The sequence below is a fragment of the Netta rufina genome, assembly GCF_964035555.1.
Source record: "Netta rufina genome assembly, chromosome: 2".
NCBI classification, from domain to species: Eukaryota; Metazoa; Chordata; class Aves; order Anseriformes; family Anatidae; genus Netta; species Netta rufina.
In genome coordinates this window covers 156,512,668-156,537,715 of record NC_140124.1, presented here as the reverse complement: position 1 = coordinate 156,537,715, position 25,048 = coordinate 156,512,668, and the positions used below count along the sequence as shown (strand labels likewise).

Genomic DNA, 25,048 nt, shown 5'->3' with positions numbered 1-25,048 from the left:
TGTGGTGTGGTCAACATGCAGGAGGGAAGGGATGGCATCCAGAGGGGCCTGGACAGGCCTGAGAGGTGGACTTCTGAGAACCTCATGAGGTTCAACAAGGCCAAGTGCAAGGCCCTGCTCTTGGGATGGGGTAATCCCAAGCACAAACAAACACAGGCTGGGTGGAAAGTGGATTGAGAGCAGCCCTGAGGAGAAGGACCTGGGTGATCAAGGGGCTGGAGCACCTCTCCTGTCAGGAGAGGCTGAGGGAGTTGAGGTTGTTCAGCCTGGAGATGAGAAGGCTCTGGGAAGACCTTACAGTGGCCTTCCAGTACCTAAAGGGGGCTGCAGGAGAGCTGGGGAGGGACTCTTTGTCAGGGAGTGTAGTGATAGGGCAAGTGTTAACAGCTTTAAACTAAAAGAGGGTAGATTTAGATTAGGTATAAGGAAGAAATTCTTTACTCAGAGAGTGGTGAGGCCCTGGCACAGGCTGCCCAGAGAAGCTGTGGATGCCCCATCCCTGGAGGTGCTCAGGGCCAGGCTGGATGGGGCTTTGGGCAACCTGGGCTGGTGGGAGGTGTCCCTGCCCATGGCAGGGGTTGGGATTAGATGATCTTTAATAAGATGATCTTCCAGCCCAAACCATTCTGTGATTCCTCGTGTATGACACAGAGAAGACAGATTTATTCAAGGAATCCTACATCTCTCTGGTGGCAGCGCTACATGTGTCGTGGTACAGTAATTATGAAGAGCGAAGACTGCCTCCTTGAGAAATTTCAGGACGTCTTGATGTTTGGAAGGTGTCCAGGATGGAGACGTGGGTTATTCCTGAGATAGCGGGATGTGGGAGTTTGATCGCTCGCTCTCTAGGAAGGCTTGTCTCTTGGAAAGATGAATTTTGACCTTTGGCCAGGGAAATAACGAGTAAGAAGCGTTGTGTGATGTAGCATGACAAGGTGTTGCTGAGCAACCATCTTAGATTTTAAAGGTCTTACTTATTTACCCTCTCTTCGAAAGCTGACTCTGGGTACTGTACTTTAACTTAAAGGCCCCTAATGATTTTTTTTTTTTTTTTCCCATGTGTTGGAGCTGCTTCTGTTGGCTTTTGAGGGTCTGGAAGTAGTTTGAATTTGTCAAAGAGGAAGAAACGGTAATTGTGTGGTTCTTCTGAGGGTAGGAAATCTGAGGGCAGGGAGCTCCTTCAGCATCTCTTGCCATTCATTGTCAGTCATCCCACATGGTTTGGCTTCTCCACCATCCTGTCGCAAGGAGGGATCAGAAGGTCTCATCAGAAGGTCACATCAGGAGATCTGATGAGGAGCCTGGGAGGCTGCGTGCTACGTGGTGCTACTCCTTCTGCTTCAAGCACACCAACAGGCCAAAGTTTTCAGCAGTAAAATTAAAACGCTTTACTTGAGGAATAACTTCTGTACAAAGGGAATAGTGTTTCTACATCTGAACTTCACATGGAATAAAAGTGCCTCTACCTGAGGTGCCTACACCTCATCCTTCTGGAAGTAGTTTATAAAGTACATTATTAAAGTTTATCCATTCAGAATATATCCTCATATTTCTTTTGCATTTCGCTATCACACCAGTAACGACAAAACATACTACAGGTTGCATGGAGCCTCCTTTTTTAATTTTTTTTTTTTAAACATAAGAAATCACATTAAAAGCATGTTAAATTCCTTCTGAATTTGAGAAAAACTTACTCAAGTGTGAAAAAGAGGGGTTAAGGGCATCGCTTACGATGCACTCCAGAGTGATCTGAGCTATCAGATCTTTATGGATGCTGATATAAAATAGCTGGCTGTATATCTGTTTATATTGATACATTACCTCTGTCTTTTGCTCTTTACGCACACGTGCATATACTCTTACACGCATAATTTTCCCCCAAGCAATAATTTTTCCTCTAAACCGTGTGTGTATATAATTCAAAATGAACCGTGGAGATACCGTAATGATTTTCCAGTATTCTGCAAACTGTGCTTTAAAACATGATCTTATTAACACAGAAGCCTCTGTGCAGCTTTGTGTGGTGCTGTCCTAGCGTGGGTTTTGCTCCTTCGTGCTGAGTCCTGGTTCAGTGCTGGGCCCACCTGGTTGTCCCAGCTGTGTGCCTCTAACTGGGACGTCAGGTCAGCAGTCCTGGTAGTTGCATGGGGTTTTCTTTTTTTAGTGGAAAATGTAGGAGAAATGCTGACAGATCCTGCTTAACTGGCTGAGATTGAATATGAAGTATGAGATCACTAAGCAGGGGGAAATGACAAAGTCGTGTGAAATCACAAATTGCAGAAAAATTGTCTGCTATTTCTCACTGGGCAGCTTTGCACTCTGAAACTAAAGGTAAAGAGTTTTCCTATGTGTTTGTTTTGATATGTGTGGTACACTGTTGTCAGAGAGACCGTGTAGACCCAAAGGAAGTCTTGCTCAAGTTTTTTGTTCTGTAATAAATACATAGGGTATGAAAACCCCTGAAAGGGGGTTTGGATCTGAAGGTACGGCTAAAACCTCGGTCTTGGGAATACCTGACCTCATGCTGGGGGAAAGAACAAATAAAAAAATGGTATGTGCTTTTCATTTGATTTTCATTTATTCTTTTTCCCTCCGCAGAGACAATACCACTGAGACAAGCCTTTGGTCTGTTGTGCTGTTGCTGGCTTGTGCGAAACCGGTGGCTCCACATCACAAGGGAATAAAAGTGTGGGTGAGATACTTGTTGTTTTCTCCCTGTGATAATCCTTGCTGTTTCAGGTGGTTTGATTTGGTTGTTTTTCTCCAGCTCTTCTGAACTCGCTGGCAGGGATGCTGTATTTTGTAGACCCTGGGGTGGGTGTGGAGGAAGGGTTGAAGGCTCCTGGCTTGTAAATGTTCCCCTCTGGGTGGCATCTTCTGCTTCTTTCCTTGATTTCAGTGGTTGATATTGAGGTGGAGGGGGGAAATCTCCATCCAGCTTCTTCCCCTGGTGGCTGATCTTGCCTCGCTTGGCTGCTAGTTCATTAAACTCCGGGATGGCCCACACTTGCCATGCATTTGCTGACTTTGAGTTCGGCTTTCTGGCCAAAGCGAGCGTTAATGGATGCTCTCTGCTAGGAACAGATGGTCAGTGAAAGTTTCATTTTTCAGGGCGTAACAGACTGTATTTGTAAAACCTTCAGAGTTTTTAGCAGCAGCGGTAGTTTCCTTAAACTACATCTGTTTTTCCCACCTGGAATACTGTTACCGTAATTTGTATCGTGGCTGGAATAGTTATTTCATGTGCTCCAGTCTAATAGTAGGAAATCAGTCTTTTCATGGGGATTTTTGGTCTGTGTCTCTGTTCCTTCTTCGCAAAATACTTTAGGAATGAAAAAAACCTAAAAGGCTTCATCATTTTTTTCCCGAATCACTTGGGTGTTGTGCTGTTAATTCTTATCCTCAAAATCACGTTCCTTGCAAGAAATCTCTATAAAAAGGATTTTCTTTCTTTACCTCTGTTTTCCGTACCATGGGGAGAATTGGCATGTTCCAGCCCCGTTTCATATACAGAGCTAAACAGATTTGCAACGTGCGGTAAACTGTATGCAAAAAGTATGCTTATTAGCGTCCTGAGTAATCACCCACAACGGAGTAAATAGGAGGTTAATGAGATTAACAGCAAAGAGAAACATAAGCGTTTGAGTGCTCCTCTCTGTGGCCCCGTAGCCGGTGGCAGCCTGGTTTCTCTTGACGAGCCCAGCATGGGTGTAGACGCAGTAGTGATTTTGCTGCTGTTCCCCATACAATGCTTAATGAGTTCCTACTGCTGACATTTTCTTTTAGACACTGTGATATTATTAAATCCCACTCCGCGCAAGATGTTTTGTGCATTGCTTCTTTTTTTTTTTTTTTTGTTTTTCTTTCCCCCCCATATTTATGTTTCTGCTGTTGGGACTCGGTGGTGAATAGTCTGATCAGCCCTTGCTGGTCCTCCAAAGTCTTCTTCCAGGTATGTCTTGCCCTTTAGATTAGATGTCTCCTCAAGGCTACCGGAGGAATTGACCCACATCTCTTTGGGGGAACACTCTACCTCCAGATTAGCACAGCCAGAAGTACATTGAGATTTATCTCCTATTTTCTTATCCCAAACTCTATCTTGATTTCATCTGTCCTTTATTTTTCTCTTTCCTGACCTTCACATTCTATCCATCAAGTCTCACAAGGAGAGAGAAGCCCATCTTCAAGCAAAACCATGCCTGTCTTCTACCGTCCTGCCCCTCAATTCCTTTCCTTTTTCCAGCACTCTGGGTTAGGGGGTTTTCTGGACGTGATGCTCTCTGCCTATCCACCTCTCACATCTTCTGGCAACCACCAGCGTGTTCTGAATGTCAGTGCCTCAGAATTGTTTATTTGCATTTTCTCCACCCAAAACTGCGTCTGTGTGGTTGGCTTGAAGCTCTAGGCACCGACTCCCCTTACTGGTCAGTTGACAAACTGCAAGGTATTTTTTTTTTTCTATTTTAAATAAAAGTCCCTTACCGAGATACCTGTTTCATTTCCTCAAGATAAATCTTGTACTTCTGACTGTAGTAGTTCTCTCTTTTCTTTTTTTTTATTTATTTGCAGTTCTGATTAAACTGTGAACCTTAAACTCAAACAATTTGCACAGAGTTGGGGCACTGCACATTGCCCAAATGAATTATTCACCTTGCAGCTCTTTTTTTTTTTTTTTTATTCTGAATCCCTCAAGCTCTTTTTCTCCTATTTTGGTTGAGCAGGGCAATGATTTCTCTTCCATGCCAGCTCTCCTGCTTTTGAGTTCGACGGGGATTATGCCTGGAGCTGGGATTTCCTTGCCAGGCTGCACGGCTGGAAGGCAGCCCAACGTCTCGGCATTACCTGGGCGAAGTGGAGGAGCGCTCACGCCCTACACCACTGCTGTTGGAGGAAGGAGATGTCATTCCCCAAAACTGCTTTCCAATGACACGGGCTTGGACAGGTTCACCGTGATGTGATGGGGTAATTATTTGGTGCTCTCCGAAAAGCTAGGAAGGTGTGTTTCTGATGGGAGCAGTTCCTCTCCTTGCAAGAACATGATACGGAGCAGCACAAGAAGAACAGAGTAGGTCTTGAGGTTGTTTGCTGGGATGATCTTCTAGTTCCCATTCCCTCCAGTTCCCATTAAGCTCAGTGATGCTCTTCCAGTGCTCAGGCTCTTGCTGTTGAGCCATGTTGCTGGTCAGCATGCAAAAAATAATCAAGGATGTTTTGGTGGTGGTGTTGAACTGCGTTATCGCTGGCATCCAGGACAGAAAGAGCTTCAGAAGGGGAGGAATGTGTTAAAATCAAAATTGTAGTTTCTTTCTGCTATCTTTGCAAGCAGAAAAGCGACAGAAGCAGCGAATGTGTGTGCATGCAGGGGAAGGACTTGCACATCTTCTCGTGCGAGGGGAAACAACTCAGCTTGCTGCAGTGTGTTACTAATATTTGCGTCTGAGCGCTCGAAACTTAGCGAGAGACATAAGACAGAATGAAACAGATTTCTGAAGTCTTAAACGGATGGTTAGACCATTTCTTCTTTTCAGCTGTGGGAATCTTTAAGCCGCTGTACTTGTTTTCTTCGGGGATTTGCTTTTTAATAAAAAGCAAAGAGGGGCTTCGTTATTTATTTATTTTGGAAAGCGCTTGACTGCCTGTCTTATGCAAAAGCACTTTAATTGATCTTTCAGACGGTCGAGAGGAGGACAGAGGAGAAAATGTTTAATGCAACGTATAATTCTTTCTGGTTTTGCCTCAAAATAAGAAGCCACTTTGTTAAGATTTATGCATCCGAGCGCAGTTTATGCGCACGGTGCAGCTGTGGTTTATCTGCGTGCTGCAGCAGGCTGATGCAAAGAAATGCCTTGATCAATGGTATGAGCTGGTTCAGGGTAACTCCCAAACTGCTCCCGTGACAAATGCAGCGCCAGTTTCTTGCCACCCTCACTCTAATTGCTGTTGTGTCTCGTTAAGTTTGTGATTCCTTTTTTAAATGTAATCTAGTTGAGGATTAAAAACCAAAACGATGCAAATCCATTTCTTGCTGTGCTGTACCGAAGCAGAATAACACTCCATTAAACTGAGATTCTTTTCTATCCATTTTCCAGCAGTAGGATGCTTGGGAGGCAGGTGCAGATGACTGTGCCTTGTCTCAGTTCCTCCCCGATCCACAATACTACATGACAGAGTTTGTGGAAGCCTGGCAGTTGAATACGTGCACCGCAAAGCATCACTTCAGTGTCAACGCCTCCCTCTTGTCTCTTTAAGGTGAAGCAACTGGGGTGATTCGGTGCTGTGGTGTGCTTACCTGCAAGGTTTGAGGTCTGAGCTTCTTCGGTCTGCTCTTGCTTGGTGAATTAGGAATGTTTACAGGCTGGAATCACCTTGCTTTGGCTCCTTCGGAGTCAAAGGTCAACTAAAACGGTGCATATTGGGTCTTGTTTGCTGTTTGTCATCTGTTTTAGTCAAGAAACCGCGTGCAAGTATGAACACACAGCTCCATGGCTTGCTCTTTTAGTACCAGAAATTTCCTGGGGGCATCTGGACATAGCATGTAGTGGTGGTGGTTCTTGCCTTGGGCAGCCTGGGATTTAATTGGGGAGAAATTGATGAAAACAGGCAGTGTGGAAGCTGGAAATAGAGCCCAGCTCACAGCTGGAGCCTTTCAGGGCAGTGGGTCCTGAGGAAGCCTTAAGATGGCTTTGTGGGGGAAGTCTTCTCTAGCTGGGGAAGACTGTCAAGATGTGCACAACAGGATTGTTGGCTCTGTCCCACGCTGGTGAGCTTCTCCAAGCAAATGAGTTAAAATACTTGGAAGAGACTCAACTTCTTAGAAGCTGCATGAGCACCAAAGGTAAGCAAAACCCCTTAGTGCAGTCGCTGGGAGGTTTTCAGCTGCGTTTGTTTGAAATATACCATGTGCCATACTGTAAGAGTCCATTTTTATAGATATATTTGGGTACCTCGTGCGTAATACTGAGTTTGATTTGAATTTGGGAAGTTTGTGCCTTCCATTCGGAGAGATTACAAAAGCCTCAAAGACGAGAGAGCGACGCGGCATAATGCCAAACCACTGCAGGGGGGATGTTGTGTCCCCTCCCCACCTCCTGTGCCATCTGTCTTGTCGTCCCTCGGCGCTGGAGGCACTCCTCTCGTGTGTTAACAGGTTTAGTAAACCTGCATTTGCTGTGGTTTGGGTAAAGAAGAGTTAGATTTGCTTGTGATGACAGGAAAAAGAACAGCCCCTTCCTCCTCCCCTCCAAAAAAAAAAAAAAAAATAATGAGGAAAAGAAGGAAGCAAAAAGAGCTTGTCATGAAACTTAAATTCCCCCAGAAACATCGGGTTTAGACAGGCATCTTTAGAAGCTTGTTCTCTCCTTTTATAACATGAGCGGTGTTATACGGCCACACTATATCAGAGCTGTGTGATGTGGTAGCAGCTCCTCTGTCCTGAGCCACTGTCACGCCGTGTAGCTGTAGGTTTGGTGTTTAAGCAGAAGAATATTTCAGCTCAGTGTCTCCGTGGGTAAAACGGAGGGGTAGCTGCTCTGAGTGCTTGATAAAGGGTGAGTTAGGTGTTTGCAAGAGGCATTCAAAGCTGCAACCACTGCACCGCGGATGCATCCTGGCATCAGGAACAGCCGCCAGCCACGGGATGGGAAGCAGCTGAGATGCTGCAGCGTGGCTTTGAGGTGTGCACGGCCACGTGTGTTTTCACAAGCGTGGAGAAGTTGGGAGCCAGCCACAGACGTTACAGATCCTCCTGATGGACCCAGCTGCTGTGGGGGAAGCAGAGATCTGGAGGATGGCGGTCCCATTTGCAGGCTGAAGAGAGCCAGTTATTTACTCAACGTGTGCTTAGATGGAAGATGCTGAGATCAGATAAAAAGGAGAAAAAGAGCCCTCCCCCCAAAAGCCTTCTGTTTTCCAGCATCAATCATAAAAACAGTTGTAAAAAAAAATAAATCCTAAGTAATAAGTCTTCTTTTCTCAGCCATGGAGCACGAATAACAGAGGAGATGGTCGCAAGTGGAAGATGGTGGTGCCCCAACTATTCAAATCCTCCTCCTGTGACATCTCCACAGGGAGCCAGGCAATGTCCTCTTCCAGCCAGGTCACCACTAGCTATGGGTGCTGAGACCCAGTTGCCCAGTATCAGGGTCATTCTGGTCACCCAGGAGATCTTGGAGCAGCCCAACCCTTGTAGTGTCCTCATGGGACGTGTCCAGCTCCCACCCTGGACCTTATAGACATTACACAATTCACGTGGGGTCTTTATATTAGTGTATTAATTGCATTTGGTGATTAATTATGGTTCTCTTCATGAGGGTTTTAGTGTATGTGTCAGCTGCAGGTCACCATGGATCCGTTCATCCCTGCTTTAGGATGCGTGAGCCCTCCACCCAAGGCTGGATTTAGGTTCGATTCTCTCCGTCCCCATGTTCTGCTGGCTGGGGTTGGTGCTGTTCTTGCCACCTTCTCTTCAGAAATTGCTCTCGACTCAGCTTTTTTTAGAAACACGCTTTCATCATTTATAATCCTAAAGGCTCTCCTGCAATGGAGGAGTTTTTGGCTGTTATTTTTAACTGAATGTTTCATTGATCTGATTTACAGCGTGAGCTGCCGGCTGCTGTATTAGCAAGAGAGCGGAGAGCCAAGCGTGGCGTGGGGCAGGGAAGGAGCAGTGTGGGGAGGTCTGAACTCACCTCCCTTGTCAGAGCTAATGCATCACAGAGCTGCAGCCCAAAGATACAGTTTCACATCATTTTAAGGCAATATAAGTCAGGGTTCCTATTTATTTATTTATTTTGAATTTTTCCTTGAAGTGGATCCACTGGCTTCATCTCTATTGCCTGTTTTGGTGTTGGTGTCCAGGTGCCTGTGTGGTGAGCCAGCTCTAAATTCACTCAAAACGAAACCCTACCAGAAATAAAATGAAAGGGATAAAACAAAAAAGGCTTGGAATTTGGCTAGACGAGATGAAATTTTGAGCTCCGTGAGAGCTTTTTGCTCTTGCTTGGGTTTGGTTAGTCTTCCACTCACAGCTGAAGAGGCTGAGTACAAGCCACTGAGACGTGGTGGGACCTTGGATGGTGTGATGGGACCATGGTTGGTATGAAGGGACCATGGTTGGTGTGGAGGGACCGTGGTTGGTGTGGTGGGACCATGGTTGGTGTGAGGGGATGGAAGGCAGCTTCTTCTGGGCAGTGCCATTGTTCATGACATGGAGAACAAAGTGTCCATCACTGATGCTTTGCTACACCGTGGGTGCAAACAAGAGCTAGGAGCACCTGAAACCTTCAACGACAGATCTGAGTGTTTAGCTTGGTTCTGACTAAGTGCGTAAATAAAACAAGAAGCATTAGGAAAGGGGTTATTTTTCTACTTGGTGAACCAGAAAATTAAATACAAATACAGTGTGTGGGGCCTGGGTACGGAAGTAAGAACAAATGAGCACTATTAAGTTGTTTTCAGGAGTGGATTTATTTATTTTTTTTATTCGTTTAAATTCTCTCACTTCTTTTAAGGCTTTCTGCTGTTGGTCTCTTTCTGCTTCTTCCACTTTAGTAGGTTGGCTGAGTTAATCACATCAAAGAAGAGATTACAGATTGCTGATTTCAGCTTTTCTCCTCTACCCAGCCATCAATGAGCCTGTTCATGAAGCACATAAGGGCTTAATATCTCAGTGCCCTCAAGGGAAATAGAGGGAAAATCAGCAATTAACTATTTTTTAGGGATCATCCAGTCAACCAGTTGGTATGTGTAGGGGTCCTGATTATTCACGTATGTTGCTTGCTGCCTGCCTGGTGTATGGGAGGGTGCTATGGAGCAGGGATTGAGAAATTGGTGGGAATTGAAGCTGTGGAGGTGAAGCATCCATGGATACATCAGAGGTGTTGTGGGGATGTAGAACTGGGCAGCGGGATCATCATGGCAGGTGAAGATTTGCAGGAGAAGAGGGCAGGGATGCTCAGCTCCACTCTTGGCTTTGAGAACATGGTGGCTCTTCAGCAGTCAGTGCTGTGCAATGTGGAGATGTGTGGTTTTATTGCTGCTACGGCTTGTGTGGAGCAAACCAAAGACTGTGATGTCAAGGAACCTGAACATGCAAGGCGGCACCTCCATGAGGTCGGGGCAGCTGTCTTTGTTTTACAGGCCATAAGTTGTGTCATGGAAATGGTGTCCATGCAGGTGGTCCAAAGCTGGAAAGGAAAGCCATGTGAGATTCAGCCTGTCCTCAGCATGAAACTCCGCTGGAGTTTGAACTGAAAAGGAGGACAGTGAAGACATCAAAGAGAGCTATCGAAGAGAGAAGACGTCTGTCAACTGTCTGCTGATGACAACCAGTGCAGACCTGTCTTCTCTTCTTCCAACAACACCACGTAAAGAGTTTTTCTTTTGCCTGAGAAGCAGTTTTCGTCAGATGATAGTGTTCAGGAGGGAAGAAGTGAACTCTTTACATTGATTATCTCCTGTAGCATTTGCAGAAAGGCTGAAGGCTTAAGCCCAGCCTGCTCAGGGAAGCAATCCTTTCCACTTCACTGGAGGAAAATCCTGGCTACCAAGACTTCTGCGCTGAAAGGAGCGAGCCAGTTGGGAGACAGGAGATGACTCAAAACTGTTTTTCTTTGTTGGTATGCATGGCTTTGGTGAGGAGGAGGTCTCTGTCACAATGGGTGCTACTATGGATGGCACCAGTGCAAGTCTCATGTGCTTCATCGCAGGATCTTGTGGGCCTCTGAGGATGACTGCGTCGGAGGAGAGGAGGGCTCTTGCATATACAGACTTGCTGTCTGCTTCTTCTGTTCCTTAAATGCCTAAATGAGCTCCTTTTTGTGTTGAGATATTATTTGTAAACTCTTTTGCCTTCTGCTGATTTCACTTTACCAGCGACTTTTCGTGCAGCCTGAATGCAGCGTTCTTGGAACTGCGAAAAATATAGACTGTCTTAAATTATACCTCTTAGCCTCCATCCATCTCTGTTTCGTTTTGCAGAGGGATTGTGTATTATCACTTCTGGTTTGCTTTCAGAATTACGAATGGTCATAGATAAATGTAACTCATAGAAACTAGAGGACGTGGTTTGCTTTGGCCTGCTAAATATGTGGGAGGAAAAAAAAAGATTTTTCTTTTGTCTCCTGCTCACCTATGGCTTGGATAAGCCTCTCTGACTTGGCTGTAAATGAAGCTGTTTGTTGGACAGCAGAAATATTTAAAATAGAAAAAGCAAGTTCATGCAATAGGTGATTTGGGTCTGGTTTTGAAGTACAGTGGCAAAAATCAAGTAATTGGTTCAACTGAATTACACGTTTCTGTTAGTCTCCTGCTGCGCTTAGTTATGGTTTCAATTTCTTGATCAAGTGGGAAAGTAATGTGAATAGTGTCCGAGAATGACAGGTTTATGTTGGAAACACCTGTACTGGGTTTTTGTGGCAAGGTTTTGGTAGCAGGGGGGCTGCAAGGGTGACCTCTGTGAGGAGGGCCTAGCAGCTGCCCCATTTCAGATCAGAGCCAGCTCCAAAACGGACAAATGCTGGTTGTGCTTCTAGGAGGGTATGTTTAAGAAAAGGAAAAGCTGCTGCTACACAGCAACTGAGAGAGAGGAGTGAGAAGCAGCCCTGCAGCCCTGAGGTGAATGCAACAGGAGGGCAGGAGGTGCTCCAGGCATGCAGCAGCAGTTCCCCTGCAGCCTGTGGAGAGGCCCCTGGTGGAGCAGGCTGTCCCCCTGCACCCATGGGTCCCACATGCTGCAGCCCGTGGAGGATCCCATCATATTTTCTCCCCTTTTTCCTTTGTGGAAGGGGAGTGAGAGAGTAGTTGTGGTGGTCAGCTGTGTAGCAGGGTAGAATCACCACAGCACCATGTGTAGTCTGCTGGGTGGACACCGTGCTCTTGAGAAGTAAGAATATGATCTGGATGAGGGGATCAAGTGCACCCTTAGTAAGTTTGCAGACAACACAAAGTTAGTCATGAGTTGATCTGCCCAAGGGTAGGAAGGCCCTGCAGAGGGATCTGGATAGGCCGGACCGATGGGCCAAGGCCAACTGTATGAGGTTCAACAAGGCCAAGTGCCGGGTCCTGCACTTGGGGCACAACAACCCCATGCAGAGCTAAAGGCTGGGGGAAGAGTGGCTGGAAAGTTGCCTGTTGGAAAGAGACCTGGGGGTGTTGGTCGATAGGTGGCTGAGTATGAGCCAACAATGCATTCAGGTGGCCAAGAATGCCAACAGCATCCTGGCTGGTATCAGGAATAGTGCAGCCAGCAGGGCCAGGAAGTGATCGTCCCCCTGTACTCGGCTCTGGTGAGGCCGCACCTCGAGTACTGTATTCAGTTTTGAGCCCGTCACTACAAGAAAGACATCGAGGCCTTGGAACATATCCAGAGAAGGGGTACGAAGCTGGTAAAGGGTCTAGAGACAAGTCTTATGAGGAGCAGTTGAAGGAACTGGGGTTATTTAGCCTGGAGAAAAGGAGTCTCAGGGGAGACCTTACTGTTCTCTACAACTACCTCAAAGAAGGTAGTTGTAGTGTAGTGGGGTGAGGATTGCTCTCTTCTCCCATGCAACAAGTGATAAGACAAGAGGAAACGGCCTCATGTTGTGCCAGGGGAGGTTTAGATCAGATATCAGGAAAAAAGTTCTTCACTGAAAGAGTTGTGAGGCATTGGAGCAGCCTGCAAGGAAAGTGGTTGAGTCACCATCCCTGGAGGTATTCAGAAGATGTGTAGATGTGGTGCTTAGGGACATGGTTTAGTGGTAGACTTGGCAGTGCTACATTAATGGTTGGACTTGATGATCTTAGAGGTCTTTCCCAACCTAAATGATTCTGTCATTCTATGAATGTAGTCTTCTGATTTCTGCTTGTTGGGGCGTCTGCTTCTCATGGATGGCTTGTGGGCAGCAACACGATGAAATTCCTGTGCTTGTCAGCCTACTTGAACACGAGGAAACCCAAGAGGCTGAAGTGACCTCAGGTCTGAAGCAGTATTGACTGGCAACACTACTGGTAGCTACACCACCAGGAGTGACCTTGCACTTGGTGGGGATAACTCCTGGGATGCAACAAAATAAATGCCTAAAACATGAACCTCAAAAGGAGGATTTCCATCTGCTGTCTGTGCTCCATCTGCTGAAGAGCAGAAGATGCCTGATTTCTGGTGGATTTGTCTGTCATCTCCTAGCATGTCTTCTACCACTTGCTAGCTGTGGTAGGGTTAGCAACTACTATCTGTTTACCAGTAGGTAAGCCACATGTTGGGTGGTTGCTAGAAGTGTTGAGTTGTGCTCGCCTTCTCAGCAGATGTATTCATTTCTCTTTCCTTTACTCCAGCCTTCATTTTTACCCAATTTTCAGCGTGGTAGTTATGTTGTATGATTTTTTTTAGTATTATTTTTTTCCAGCTGAGCTGAAGCTGCCCAACAACAGCTTCAAGTTACAGCTATGGCCGAAATGACAGGAGAATGGGACTAAGAGATGGGAAAGTCAGCATGAACCACTGATGGTTCTTGTATCACTGTAAGTCTTTGTGGTGATCATCATCATGTTGCTGGGAGGCTGAGAAGGTGGTGCCCATCACCCTATGACCATGGGAGGCCATTTTGTTTAAGGGCAAGTGGCTGGAGGCAATGTGGTTGTAACAAGGATTACCAAAGGCTTCTTTGTCTCTTCCAGTGGGGAACATTAAGAAAGACATCTTCTGTGACTTCTCCATCTCGTGACACAGCATCTCTGTCAACTTTTGGTAGCCTATTTGTGGAAGTACTCAGGAACATATTCTCCTACATATTCTCCCATCTGTCTTTTTCCCAAATTCACTGGCCTTGGTGTATGCTTAAGAATAGACTTGCTTTTTTGCATTATGTTGAGAAGGCAGTTAAGAATTTATTTTCTGACCCTCCTGCGTTTGGATGATAATATTTTTAGTATCTTAGATGATGGCTGTTTCTGAGTTGATTTGTAGTTTGTTCTCTCCTCCCGCCCCTTAATTGCAGAGAGGAAAACTTGACCAGCATCTTCTACCAACAGATATTTGGTGATGTTCTGTTACTCAGACCAGGTTGCCTGAGAGCCCTTGTTACAGTGCTTAATTACCCTTTTACTTTGCTTCTAAAGGACTGTATTCACGAATAGATGAACTGTGCTTGTGGCTTTTATCAATTCACAAGAATTTACACTCATTTGGCTTTTCTAACCCTGAAAAAATAAGCATGCAAAAAGGAAACTCACAATATTACCCTCCTCTCTACCCCCAAAAAATGTGAAATGGGGAGAAGATACTTGTTTCTGCATGTAAACTAGATTATTTACTTGTTGGTTTCTCTACAGAATCAGTGATTACATTTTTTTTTCCACTTACTACATCTTAAGCTTGCTCCCAGATGACTACGGAAAGTCTTTTCTTTTAAAACCAGCACTGAAGGGATGATAGAGGCAAGAGTATCTTCAATGATCCTAAGACTGCAGGACACTGAGAAAGCTTCCCATAAAATTATATCCATCTGAGATCTGGTATATCTCCTGTATGTGGTGTAATTGGACCAAGTTCATCTGTGCAACCTTGGCATGGATTGGCGTCTCTGAAGGCTTAATGGTGCCTTTAATTATAAGCGGCCCAGGAATTGCCTAGTGAGACACAGGGTTCATTTAGCTCCAGAATCTCTCTTTTGGATGACGACCAGAAATAGTGTGCTCAAAAGACAAGAAAGTAGTGCCCTGATACACAAATGCTGTGATTATTTTTCCATTTTTTTTTTTTTTTTTTTTTTTTCCTGATGGTTAATCACTAAGGCTGGCTTAAGCATTTGTGTTACAGCTTAGTTATGACAGCATTGGCTGGTCTCGTTACCTACTTCCCTGTCCCTTGGATGCTTAAGTTCTTGGCCTTCACATCCTGTGCTCCAGTTTAATTTCTCAAAAAAATGTCACTTACCTCTTGCATTTCACGACTTCTTATTTTTTCCTGATTTTTGTGGTACATGGAAGGAAGCTCAGTGGTACCAGATCTGTCGGCCCTAAGCTTGCTTATTGATTTTTGTTTTTATTTTTTGCTGTGTTTGGTTTCAGTCAGTTTTCTGAATTAAATTCACCCCTTCAGTGTGTCTCCTTCCATCTCCTCCATCGTAGCGGGTTGCTGTTGTTTTGAATATTGTCCATTACATTCTTTTGCAGAAGGCATCTCGTTGGCACAATAAATCCCAGTTACTTGCAGGTGACCAGCCCTGTAGATTTGCTGGCAAGAGTGGGAATTCCTTCCTGAGCTCCAGTAAGAGGTGGTGAGCGTGGCCAAGTGGCCAGATCCCATTTGGAAGTTGTGATGCCAGCCATTGAGGTAACCTTTTTCTGCTTTCAAGCAAACATGGTAATTGGAAGGATCCTCAACGTCTCTTCAGTGCCTTTCATCGTTTGATCTCGGAGCACTTTATTTATTCAGCCTCCTGGCGTCTTTGCGTGGAAGGGAGGCATTGAGAGAGAATAATTTATAGGACTTCGTGGCATGATGCCATTTTGTTACAGTGTAATTGCGCTTGAAATATTCAACAGAACATCGTTCTTGAGTTAATGGAGAAGATTGTCGTTGGGTTATGTCCCCTGTGATTTTTTTAATTTTTTTTACAAAGTCTTCTTGCCGCATGTGAGATAAATAAAAGATTTTATCCGCGTTCTTAATAGCTGGTATCAGAAGTGGAGAGCTCCAGTTCAAATATTTGTTGTTCTTTTTTCCCCAAAATAAGAATGTTTGATTAGTTCGTCCTTACATTTTTCCTCCTTCCCCCTTTAAATAATCCAAAAATCTGGATACAAATTGTTTCCCTCTGCCCACACGCTGGAGAAAACATCTATTTCCCGAAATAACAGAATGATGCTGTATTATTTGTTGTAGGAAGGAAAATAGCTAGTTGGAGGTGAACGGCAGAGTAAAAGTTGTTTGAGATGATAGGAATTACTTTTTTCTTTTTTTTTTCTTTCTTTCTGTCAGATTTTACCAGATGTAACTGACCCGATGACGGCCTGTAGGTGCTGCAGATATTATTTGGCTGGTGGAGGGACAACAGAGAGAGGGCTGTAAGAGCATGAGAAGAATATTTCTGCATCTCGGTAGGCTACAGAGTTCATTTCCCCATCAAAGCATTGCTGAGAGAAGTGGATGCAGTTAAGAGGACCATTTTCAACGATTTTCAAAATCAGTCTGGGAGAATCATTGCTCCGTCTAGCTTAGGTAAAATAAAGGTGATTCAAGGAAGAGTAAATACTTCTTTTTCTTACAGACTTTCAGCAGGTGTTCATTTTTGAAAAAGATGAGCTTTGTGCTTCTTCGGAGACTGCCCCGTCGCTGAAGTTTCAGCATTGGCAGGGCTTTCTTGTTCTTCATAGTGTTCCTTGTTTTAATATCAGGGGAAGGAAGTACTCTCTGTGGTCAAAAAAGGATGCTGGAATAGGCAGGCTGTCCCAGGCATAGGAATATATCTGCTGGAATAGGCAGACTGTAACTTCTTGTGAAGTTACAAGGAACTTTTTATCAGGACCTTTTGATGCATGATTATCTTAATATCAGGAAGGCTGATAATATAAATAGAGATTTCAAGCTTGACCTGATACATCGATACGATAAGTTAAAATGATGAACAGGATTGAGTTACTTGCTGCGGCTGCTTCCAGGAGTTGATTGATATGAATTTCAGCTGGCAGGGCATTGATACCATTGGGAAGGATGTCCCTGAATTTGTTAATGCAGCACTGGGGAAGGAGGAGCATTGGGAACAGAAGGAGATGAGAAGGTTGGGTAGATGGTGGCGGGCTGGCTTGGAAGCCTTCTACAGATATTTGTTCTGCTTGTAGCAAAATAGTTCAACTAATACAATAATTTATCTTGGATAATGTGTTCCTGGTAGCAGTTGCTGTAGTTGGTGCATCACAATGTCTGTTTATTTCTTTTTTATTGTTTTTGATGATTTTTTGGGCTCAGAATTGCTGCTGGTGAAGAATTTTCAGGAAAAAATATGGAGTGTGTGGGCACTTCCACTAATGCTGATTTACTGACAAAGGTTTCTTTTAGAGTTATTTGTGTTTTCTGGCAACGTCTCTGTTGGCAAAGGATTCTGTGGCCCATGGCATGATTTTGTCGCAAACCCAGACAAAGTGACACGCTCATCTGTGAAGTGCAAGACCTCAGCTGGATCCGTGCTGTTGAAATTTCCCTTCCCCAGCATCCCAGTTATGCATCTGAACAGTGGACTAAATTGTTTTCCCTTCTCTTGTCGTTAGATCACACCATGTATAACTTACATGGTGGTTTAAATTGAGTCCAAAAGCTTTGGCATCACCGAAGATCAAGGTTGTGAACCTTCCTGGAGGAGATCTTGCCTGCAGGCTCTTGGCATTGACAGAGAAGCAGCATCTCAGCAGGGACAGGTATGCTGAGTAGTTAGAGGGTGCTGCCAAATCTCTTTGCAGGTACACATCTGCTTCTCACGGCTGTGTGATCTTCTGTTTCTTTTGACTCCTAGCCACAGAGCAGCTTCTGTTTTCAGCCCACCTTGGCTTCCCTGTTCTCCATGTCAAGCAGATGCTCCACTGATCCCCTGAACTGAAGACTCTTGCGTCATCAGCCGGATTTCCTTCAGCCGTATTGACAGCACGTCAGTAATGAACCTTGGAAAATGAGATTTATCATCCCAGCTAGAGAGGGAGAGTTTTTCTGTGGTAGAAACAAGGTGCTGACCTTTTTCTTGGCCGGTGTTGGTGCCGATGCCACTGGTGATCTGATAGCCTTTGAAAACCATCTCACTGATCTAATGAGACCTTGTAGGTAATATCTAGGTCTTGTGCCTTTGTGAAGATGCAAGGGAAAAGGTTTATTTTTACTTTTTTTACAGTGGCATAGCACATAAAAAAATGCATATATACAGACACATAATACTGTTGTTCTTTCATTGACAAGTTAACGTAGCAACAGGGGAATTGCCTGAAATAGAGCAGCAGTAAATTAAATTTATTTTGCCATTTCCTAGCCACTATAGGTCCAACTTAACCCCCTCAGTCCCAGCCTTCACTCTGAAGGAAGCATCTCAGCAGTGGACCCCTGATGGGCAAGTTCTGTGGGAGAGTTAATTACTGCAGCTCGCTTGGGTAGAACTGAGGGAAGCCGTGGTGCTTTGGAGACAGCGAGGCGAACGTCCCCTGCAAACCTTACAAACAGAAAGCCACAAAGGATTTGGCTTTCCGCTTTATTGGTTCCGCTGTAATTGGCTGTGGTTTTGTAAAAATAGCATCTCCTGTCATCAATTTGCAATGGAGAAGACGGTCCAGTCCTGGAGCAGAACTAACAGTGTAGTGTCGTGAGCGAGACAGCCGTGATGGCTGAACAGGGAATATGTAAATAACAGCCTGGTTTTGGGTTTCTTTCTTTTCTATGATAGCTTTTGTTTTTTACAGAACGGCCATCACTATGCTTTATGATGCTTGTATGCTTGTAGGAGCCTTGCACTGATGATGGAAACAAAAATTCACCCGGATGGGATCCTTCCTTTTCTTCGTCTCGGACATCCCGGGCTGTGTTAAGTGGTGCTAAAGTTGGAAGTGGGGACGTGGAGCCCAGAAGTGGTGACCAGGTACAGGGCACGGCAGCTTTTGCCTCTGCCCTCACCTCTGGGCACTGGCTCGAGATGAGTCATTTGCTGCTTTTCACTCGATTTTTGTCATCATTAATGCATCACATTCCCAGTTTGTCCTTTAAATAATGCAGTTGTGTGTCTCTGTTGACATTAACCTCCTAGAAGCGTGTGTCCACAGGAGAGCAGCTTGTTTTCTCTCCAAGCATTCACCCCTATCCAAACACCTCATCTACCAGCTCAGCTTTACTTAACCTGTGAAGAATTAAAGCACCTAATGGCTGGCAGCATTGACTACGTGAATTAAGCCTTTTATAAATCAGTATTCAGCAGTCTCCAGCGCAGTGTGTGAAGGTAAATAGCTACTCCATCTGCCCCTCCTGCTGCTTCATGGCTCCGTCCTTGTGTTAAGTCCTCGGTAAAACTCCTTATTGTGTTTCCTCTGTAAATCCTGCAGGTTGTAACGGGCTCTTAAATCTCACCATTTGGGATAGAAATGTAGCTTCTGTGTTTACTTGTTTGCTGCGTTTAAGGGAGTCGTTTTTATTTGACCAGCTTTGTGCCGCTCCCTGTATATAGATCTTATTTATCCTAAAAACCTCGTCCCCCGCCAGGTTGGGAAGCGATGCCTCATTTTTATAGGAAAGTCAGGATTTAAATGCACCGACTTTCCCTCAGCTTAATGCACTGCTGCAGGGGAGTTTCAATCGCCTTTCCCGTTTCTGCTCCTCGCCTGTGCAGTGTGTGAGATCGTCACATCCTCTTTCATCTTCTCCCCTGTCCGAGCAAACCCGTGTTTGCAAACACAGCGCTCGTGGCTCAGCTGATGCACACCAACTTGCAGGGTTGAGCTTCCCTGATGGCGTGCCCAAGCCCGTGCTTTGCTGCATCCACACTTACACAGCCTTCTGAATTACAGCCCCATTTCTTCCCCTCCATTTCTTTCCAGGACTGTGGCTTTTTTTATTTTTTTTTTTTGGGACTTTTCAAGAAAATAGGGAATTTCTTCCTACTCAGAAATCAGAGCGGTGTCTGGTGCTGCGAAGGCCTTTTATAAGCGCCGCGCAGCGCTGCTGCTGGGAACAGCCTCCCATGGCAACCTTCAGCTTGAAAGCTAAAATCACATCACCCCATATGACAGCTTTATTATTAGATTGGCATGTGAACCCTTTGGAAGGAGTCTAGGCTGAAGAAAGAAAAAAAAAAAAAAGTTTTCCTTGACTCTGCCTTCAGTTTGTTTTTTGGATTTTATATTTTGTGATATTTTTTTTAATTGCTTTGAGCATTTATTTTGTTTCTTTCCCAGGTAAAGTAAACGCTAGAAAAGTGAAAGACTTCACTCTAGTTGAGGTGGAAGATCTCATGCCATGAGGATGACCACCACCAGGGCAACTTCAGGTCCTCTACTGCTGCACGTGGATGAGAGTTGGGCTCAGGGTGTGCTATTTTTGGGGTCTGGTCTTATTTTAGGATTGGTAGGGGGCTCCTGAGGTTTACAGTCTTGGACAAATGGATGACAACAGCTCAAAGAGAACATAGCTGCCTTCTGCACAGCATCTAGTAGTTAGCAGGTAGCTCATGAAGGCGTTAAATTGGTTGGTCCAACGTGCTCTATGTTGCATCTTGGGTTTTTCCCTGCTGTCCTTGGACAGCGAGTGCTGTGTCCGCAGTCAGCCGAGGGGCCTGGCTCTGTAGGTCAAGTTCTGCGTAAATAAATTGGTGCTGGGGCTGTGCAGGGGCTGTTCTACTCTATCCATCCCTAAGGAGAGTTGTGTTGGCAAAGTTGAGTGTTTCTTCTGTTAGGAGGTTACAATTTCATCACCCTGAGCTCCTTGGGGCTCCATCAGCACTCAACATACGTCAAGACTTCGCTGGCACGCACGCTGCTCCTGTTGTCCAGCCTCGTGTCGCATTTCCATGCTGCTTCTTGGGTTTGCTTCCTTAGACGTTGGAGGGCTTTGGGGTGTGGATGAAGGTCCTGGAAAGTTGAGGGGCTCTGGAGAGCAGCTGTGGGACCAGGCTAAGACCATCGATAACAGCAACTTCTATCATCTCCCTTTCCATGTTTCATGGTGCAGAGGTAGCCCTGTCTGCATTCCTGAGCCACCAAGCCCATGGGAGGAGCAGCATCCATCCTACTTGCTCTGTGTTTCTCCTCCCAAACTCTTCTGGGGAGGAAGAAAAGCTCGGGGAGTTATTTTTGGGTGAGGGAGAGGGGGCGGCTTTTCCGTGCTGGCTGCGAGCAAGACGCCAGCCAGACTTGAGCCCGGGGAAAGTTACGGTGATAAGGAAAAAGGGATGGAACCTGTGCGTCTGAGCAGGGTTTTAGAGCTGCTTCACTTTATCTGTGGCTCCCTTGGAAGCTTTTCTAACAAGCTTTGTGAGTGCCTCCATCCTCTTTAAGTCCTGTACCTCTCCATTCCCTTGCACTTTCTAGAGAAGCAGGGAGAAGTGACTCATTACACAGCCTACGAGGAAACTTTAATGAATAAATGCATTAAAAAAAAAAAAAAAAAAAAAGAAAACATTTCTCCTGTCTGGGGCAGAGTGATGCTTGTGCTGTCATGAACCCTGAAAAAAAGTAGTTAGGCTGTTTCTTTTTATTAGCTTTTAATTAATTGAGTTACAGGAAATATTTTAGTGCTCTTGTTGAGACTAATAGGACTTTGGGACTAGAGCTGCGGGGTTGTTTTTGTTTGTTTTTAATTTGCGTGAAACCTCAAGAGCAAAATTTGCAAACCTCCCAGCTATTTCCCTTCTTTTTTTTTTTTTTTTTCTTTCCCTTCAAACCTCTGAGACGCTGGCAGCAGCCTGCAGGGAGGAGGAGCAGATCAGTGCTTTGTGGTGCTTCCTGGGTATCCGGGGCACTAACTGGGGCAAAAAAGTGTTTTCTGAGGCATCCAGGAGGCGAGATGTGGCCCTTGCATGGGGCATCACTGAAGCAGAGCACGGCAGATGCTGCGTGAGATGAGGGACTGCTGCTGATCGCACGCCGGGAATCTTTACCAGCTTTGGGGAGCAGCCTGGCTTTATCCACTGGGCTGTAAAAAAGCCACGCTGCCTAGAAAAGCAATCTTCCTGCCTTTAGGAGGAGCGGTGCTTTCCTGCCAAGTCCCTGAAATCAAATATTTAGCTGCCTTCCTTCCTTTGTTGCTCGCGTGGAAGTAACCTCGGTGATGCTTTTCACTTTTTATAATAAAATAACCCCACGTAGATGCAAGTTTTTTAAAAAATACACCTTGTGCATCCCCTTCCTTGGGTCTGTGCTGCTCGGGATCTCTGCTCACGACTCCTGAGCTGATGTGGCAACGTGTGGTTGGAGCAACGCAGGAGTTTTGCTGTACGGGGTCAGTTGGTGAGGTTGTTCTGGTGGTCTTAACTGAGTTTTATTTCAATTGGGTTTTATTTAAGGGGTGATCTTCGTTTCAGAGGTTCTCCTTGAATCCAAAAGCTCGTTAGCGCTCTGCTTCTCCTCCATAAGCTCCAAGTCTTCTTCTCTTTGTTTCAATACAGGGAAGCAATGTTTTCAAAGGGTGAGAAAGAAGTGTGGGTGCTCCTCTGAGATCAAGCCGATCCATTTTTATCTTGTTATATATCATTTTTACTTAATACTGTTATATTATTTCAGCTGTGCTTGGTTTTTAGATTCGATGCGGAGCTGAAGTTGCTATAACAACATGATGATTCATATAATGCTAGCAACAATCTGCCGGGATTTATTTTTCTATCATGACGACGTGCATGTTTTTGGTGGGGATTTCTGTCTATTTTCAGACAGACTGCGCCATTAGCTTTCTGGAGTGATTTACTTTGGATTACCTGTAGTTGTACCTCTACTGGCGGAGTACAGCTTGAGATCTCAAAGCCCTTTCACAAAGGGCAGCACCTTTAGGGCAGATTTAGGTTAGGAAACGGGGGTATGGGAACGTAGGACTGACTCAAGCACCTACAACACATTGGGTGTGCGAGCTTCTGGTGCCTGGAATCTGCACTCAGGTGGTTCTCCATCTCATGCCCTCTTTCAGAGGTACAGCTGATACACTGATTATTCTCGAATTCCTGATCTGTGTTCGTAAAAATTCAAGAGGCACAAGCTAAGAGCTCTTGAATTTCTCCTGGAAAAAGACCATCGAGAGCTTTGCTACCACCTGAAGTTGCTCTGAAGTCGCTGGGGAGCTATGGGTATATCCAGAGGAACTGATTAATAAGTCTTCCATTTATTTATTTTTTTTTAATAGGAAAAAACGCACCCAGAATTAGCAATGTCTGATTTTTCCCTGGAATCTCTGTCACCTCCCTCTTTTCTGCCCCAATATTAAGGGTTTCAAATAAAAAGGCTGCACATGAAGCCACTCGCCCCAGTGCCTTCCATGAAGTTGTGGGTTTTTCCAGTCTCAAAGCTAAGGTTTTAGCAGGAACACAAGCTTTGACTTAAAGCCAACAAATCCAGGGTTACTTGATTTATTTATTAATATTAGTATTATTTTTCCCATGCCTGTGTAGACCTGTAGCAGGATGCCATGCCTTTTGGGAAAGCTTTTCCTCCATGCAAAATCCTGACCAGTTTTACAAAGACCTGGAGGTGGTGACGTGCTTTTGGCCAGCCTGCCCGTTGGCCTGGAGTCTCTTTATCTTGCCCAACAACCTGAATGCAGTTGATCCTGTAAAAAGGCGTGAGCTTTCTGTCCTGCCTAATTGTGTTAAATTGCTTTCACATGCTAACAGAGAGTGATGGGGAGAGGGTGTTGAAGCCTGTATGCATTTTTAAATTCATAAATAACATTACAGGAGTGTCTAAAGCATCAGATAGCTGACTCTGAAGACCTTACTGCAACGAGGCGATACAGATATATCTTTGAGAGCCGTCTTCCCCTGTGCTGAATCTGGATCCTGCTCGTGTTGCTGCCAGCTGTATCGGGAGCAAGGAGGAATTGTAGCTGAGCAAACAGCGCTGGAAATGTGCCCTGGGGGCTGCAATATCTGCATCAATACCCAGCAGCGGTGCTGGAAGGCCTGGCATGTCAGTGAGATCGAGTTTTAAAATGAATTTTGCAGTTTTGCAGCGGGTTTGTGCTCTGATACCTGGTGTTGCTGCTGTGGGAGGACTTGCACAGCACAGCAAGGAGCTCTTGTTGGATCTGGCCTCCTGCATCGGAGGGAATGTCTTCTGGTGCCTCTGTGCACGGTCTTTCTGATCCCCACTCTATTTTTTCAATGAGTGGGTGTTTGGGCACCACGCTAAGAAGGCAGTAAAACTGGAGGCAATGAAAAAAAAAATAAATAAATGCCAGATGATGCTTTCTAGAGATGTATTCCAGAAGTTAAGAGCTTGTGAAGCAGGTGAGCCACCATACAATATGAGCAGGCATTGCAGGCATGATGATGGGATGTTGTCTTCACTTCCTTCCCAGACATAACTTCAATCCCCTGACCACATGGATGATTCTGACCTGACCCGAAACCATCTATTCCATGCACAGGTGTCAGACTTAGAATCAGAGAATCATTGATGTTTTAAAACTCCAAGATCATCTGTTCCAACTGTTCCCTACCACCAATGTCACCACTAAACCATGTCCCTAAGCACCACGTCCAACCTTTCCTTGAACACCCTCAGGGACAGTGACTCCACCACCTCCCTGGGCAACTCGTCCCAATGCCTGACTGCTCTTGCTGAGAAGAAATGTCTCCTCGTTTCCAACCTGAACCTCCCCTAGCACAACTTGAGGCCATTCCCTCTCGTCCATCCACGTTTCTCCTTCGCACACAGGATGAGGATCCTTGTGTTTGGCTTGCTGGTTCCTAGGATGTTCCATTGGATGCTGCAATGAAATAGAGGAAAACTCCTGTTCATCACAGCCAAGACAGTCCTGCAGTTTTATTCTCTAATTCTTGGTACTTTTGCTTCTTTTTGCCTTGTTTGTGTTTTCTTATAGACATGTCACACAGAGCTGTGCCAGCGGGGTTAGTTGAAGACCGGTGGCTATAGACAGAAGACCCAGCTCCTCTGGGGTGCACGTGCGCGTTTATGTGCTGGGGAGAAGATGATCCTCCCTCTGAGTCACGCCATTCGTATTTCCTTCTATAGGCTGGTAAAAATTAGTCGGGAGACAGGGAAGAAATGGGAAGTGTCTCTGTATTTCAGGAGAAAAAGCAACCATTCCTCTGTGGCGGTTATTTTAGCAGCAGTTTGCATCTCAATTTCAACCCCAAAATACGCATCCTAAGTGCAGGCAGCTGTGTTTGCTGAGCCAGAAAGTGTCTGAGATGGTCTCGGTTTTCTAGCTGTGGTCCTGCTAGTGGAAAGAGACATGGAGAAGCCGTCAAACGTGTGGACAAAGAGGTCATTTGCAAAGAAAAAAACAAGCCACCAGACCTGTATTTTTGAAGGTGATGATATTTTCTTGCATTTACACCTTGCTATGGATATATCCTTTCTTCTTCAAAAAGGGATAAAT

General features: G+C 45.2%; 1 protein-coding gene across 1 annotated transcript in view; it reads left to right on the top strand.

Moving 5' to 3' along the window:
- Positions 1-2,659: 2,659 nt before the first annotated feature.
- The window catches only part of LOC311206420 (t-SNARE domain-containing protein 1-like), a gene marked incomplete at its 3' end in the record, with an annotated part of 198,959 nt that continues 176,570 nt past the window's right edge, over positions 2,660-25,048 (top strand). The window contains exon 1 of the mRNA XM_084281701.1: positions 2,660-2,688. The remainder of the gene's footprint in view (positions 2,689-25,048) is intronic.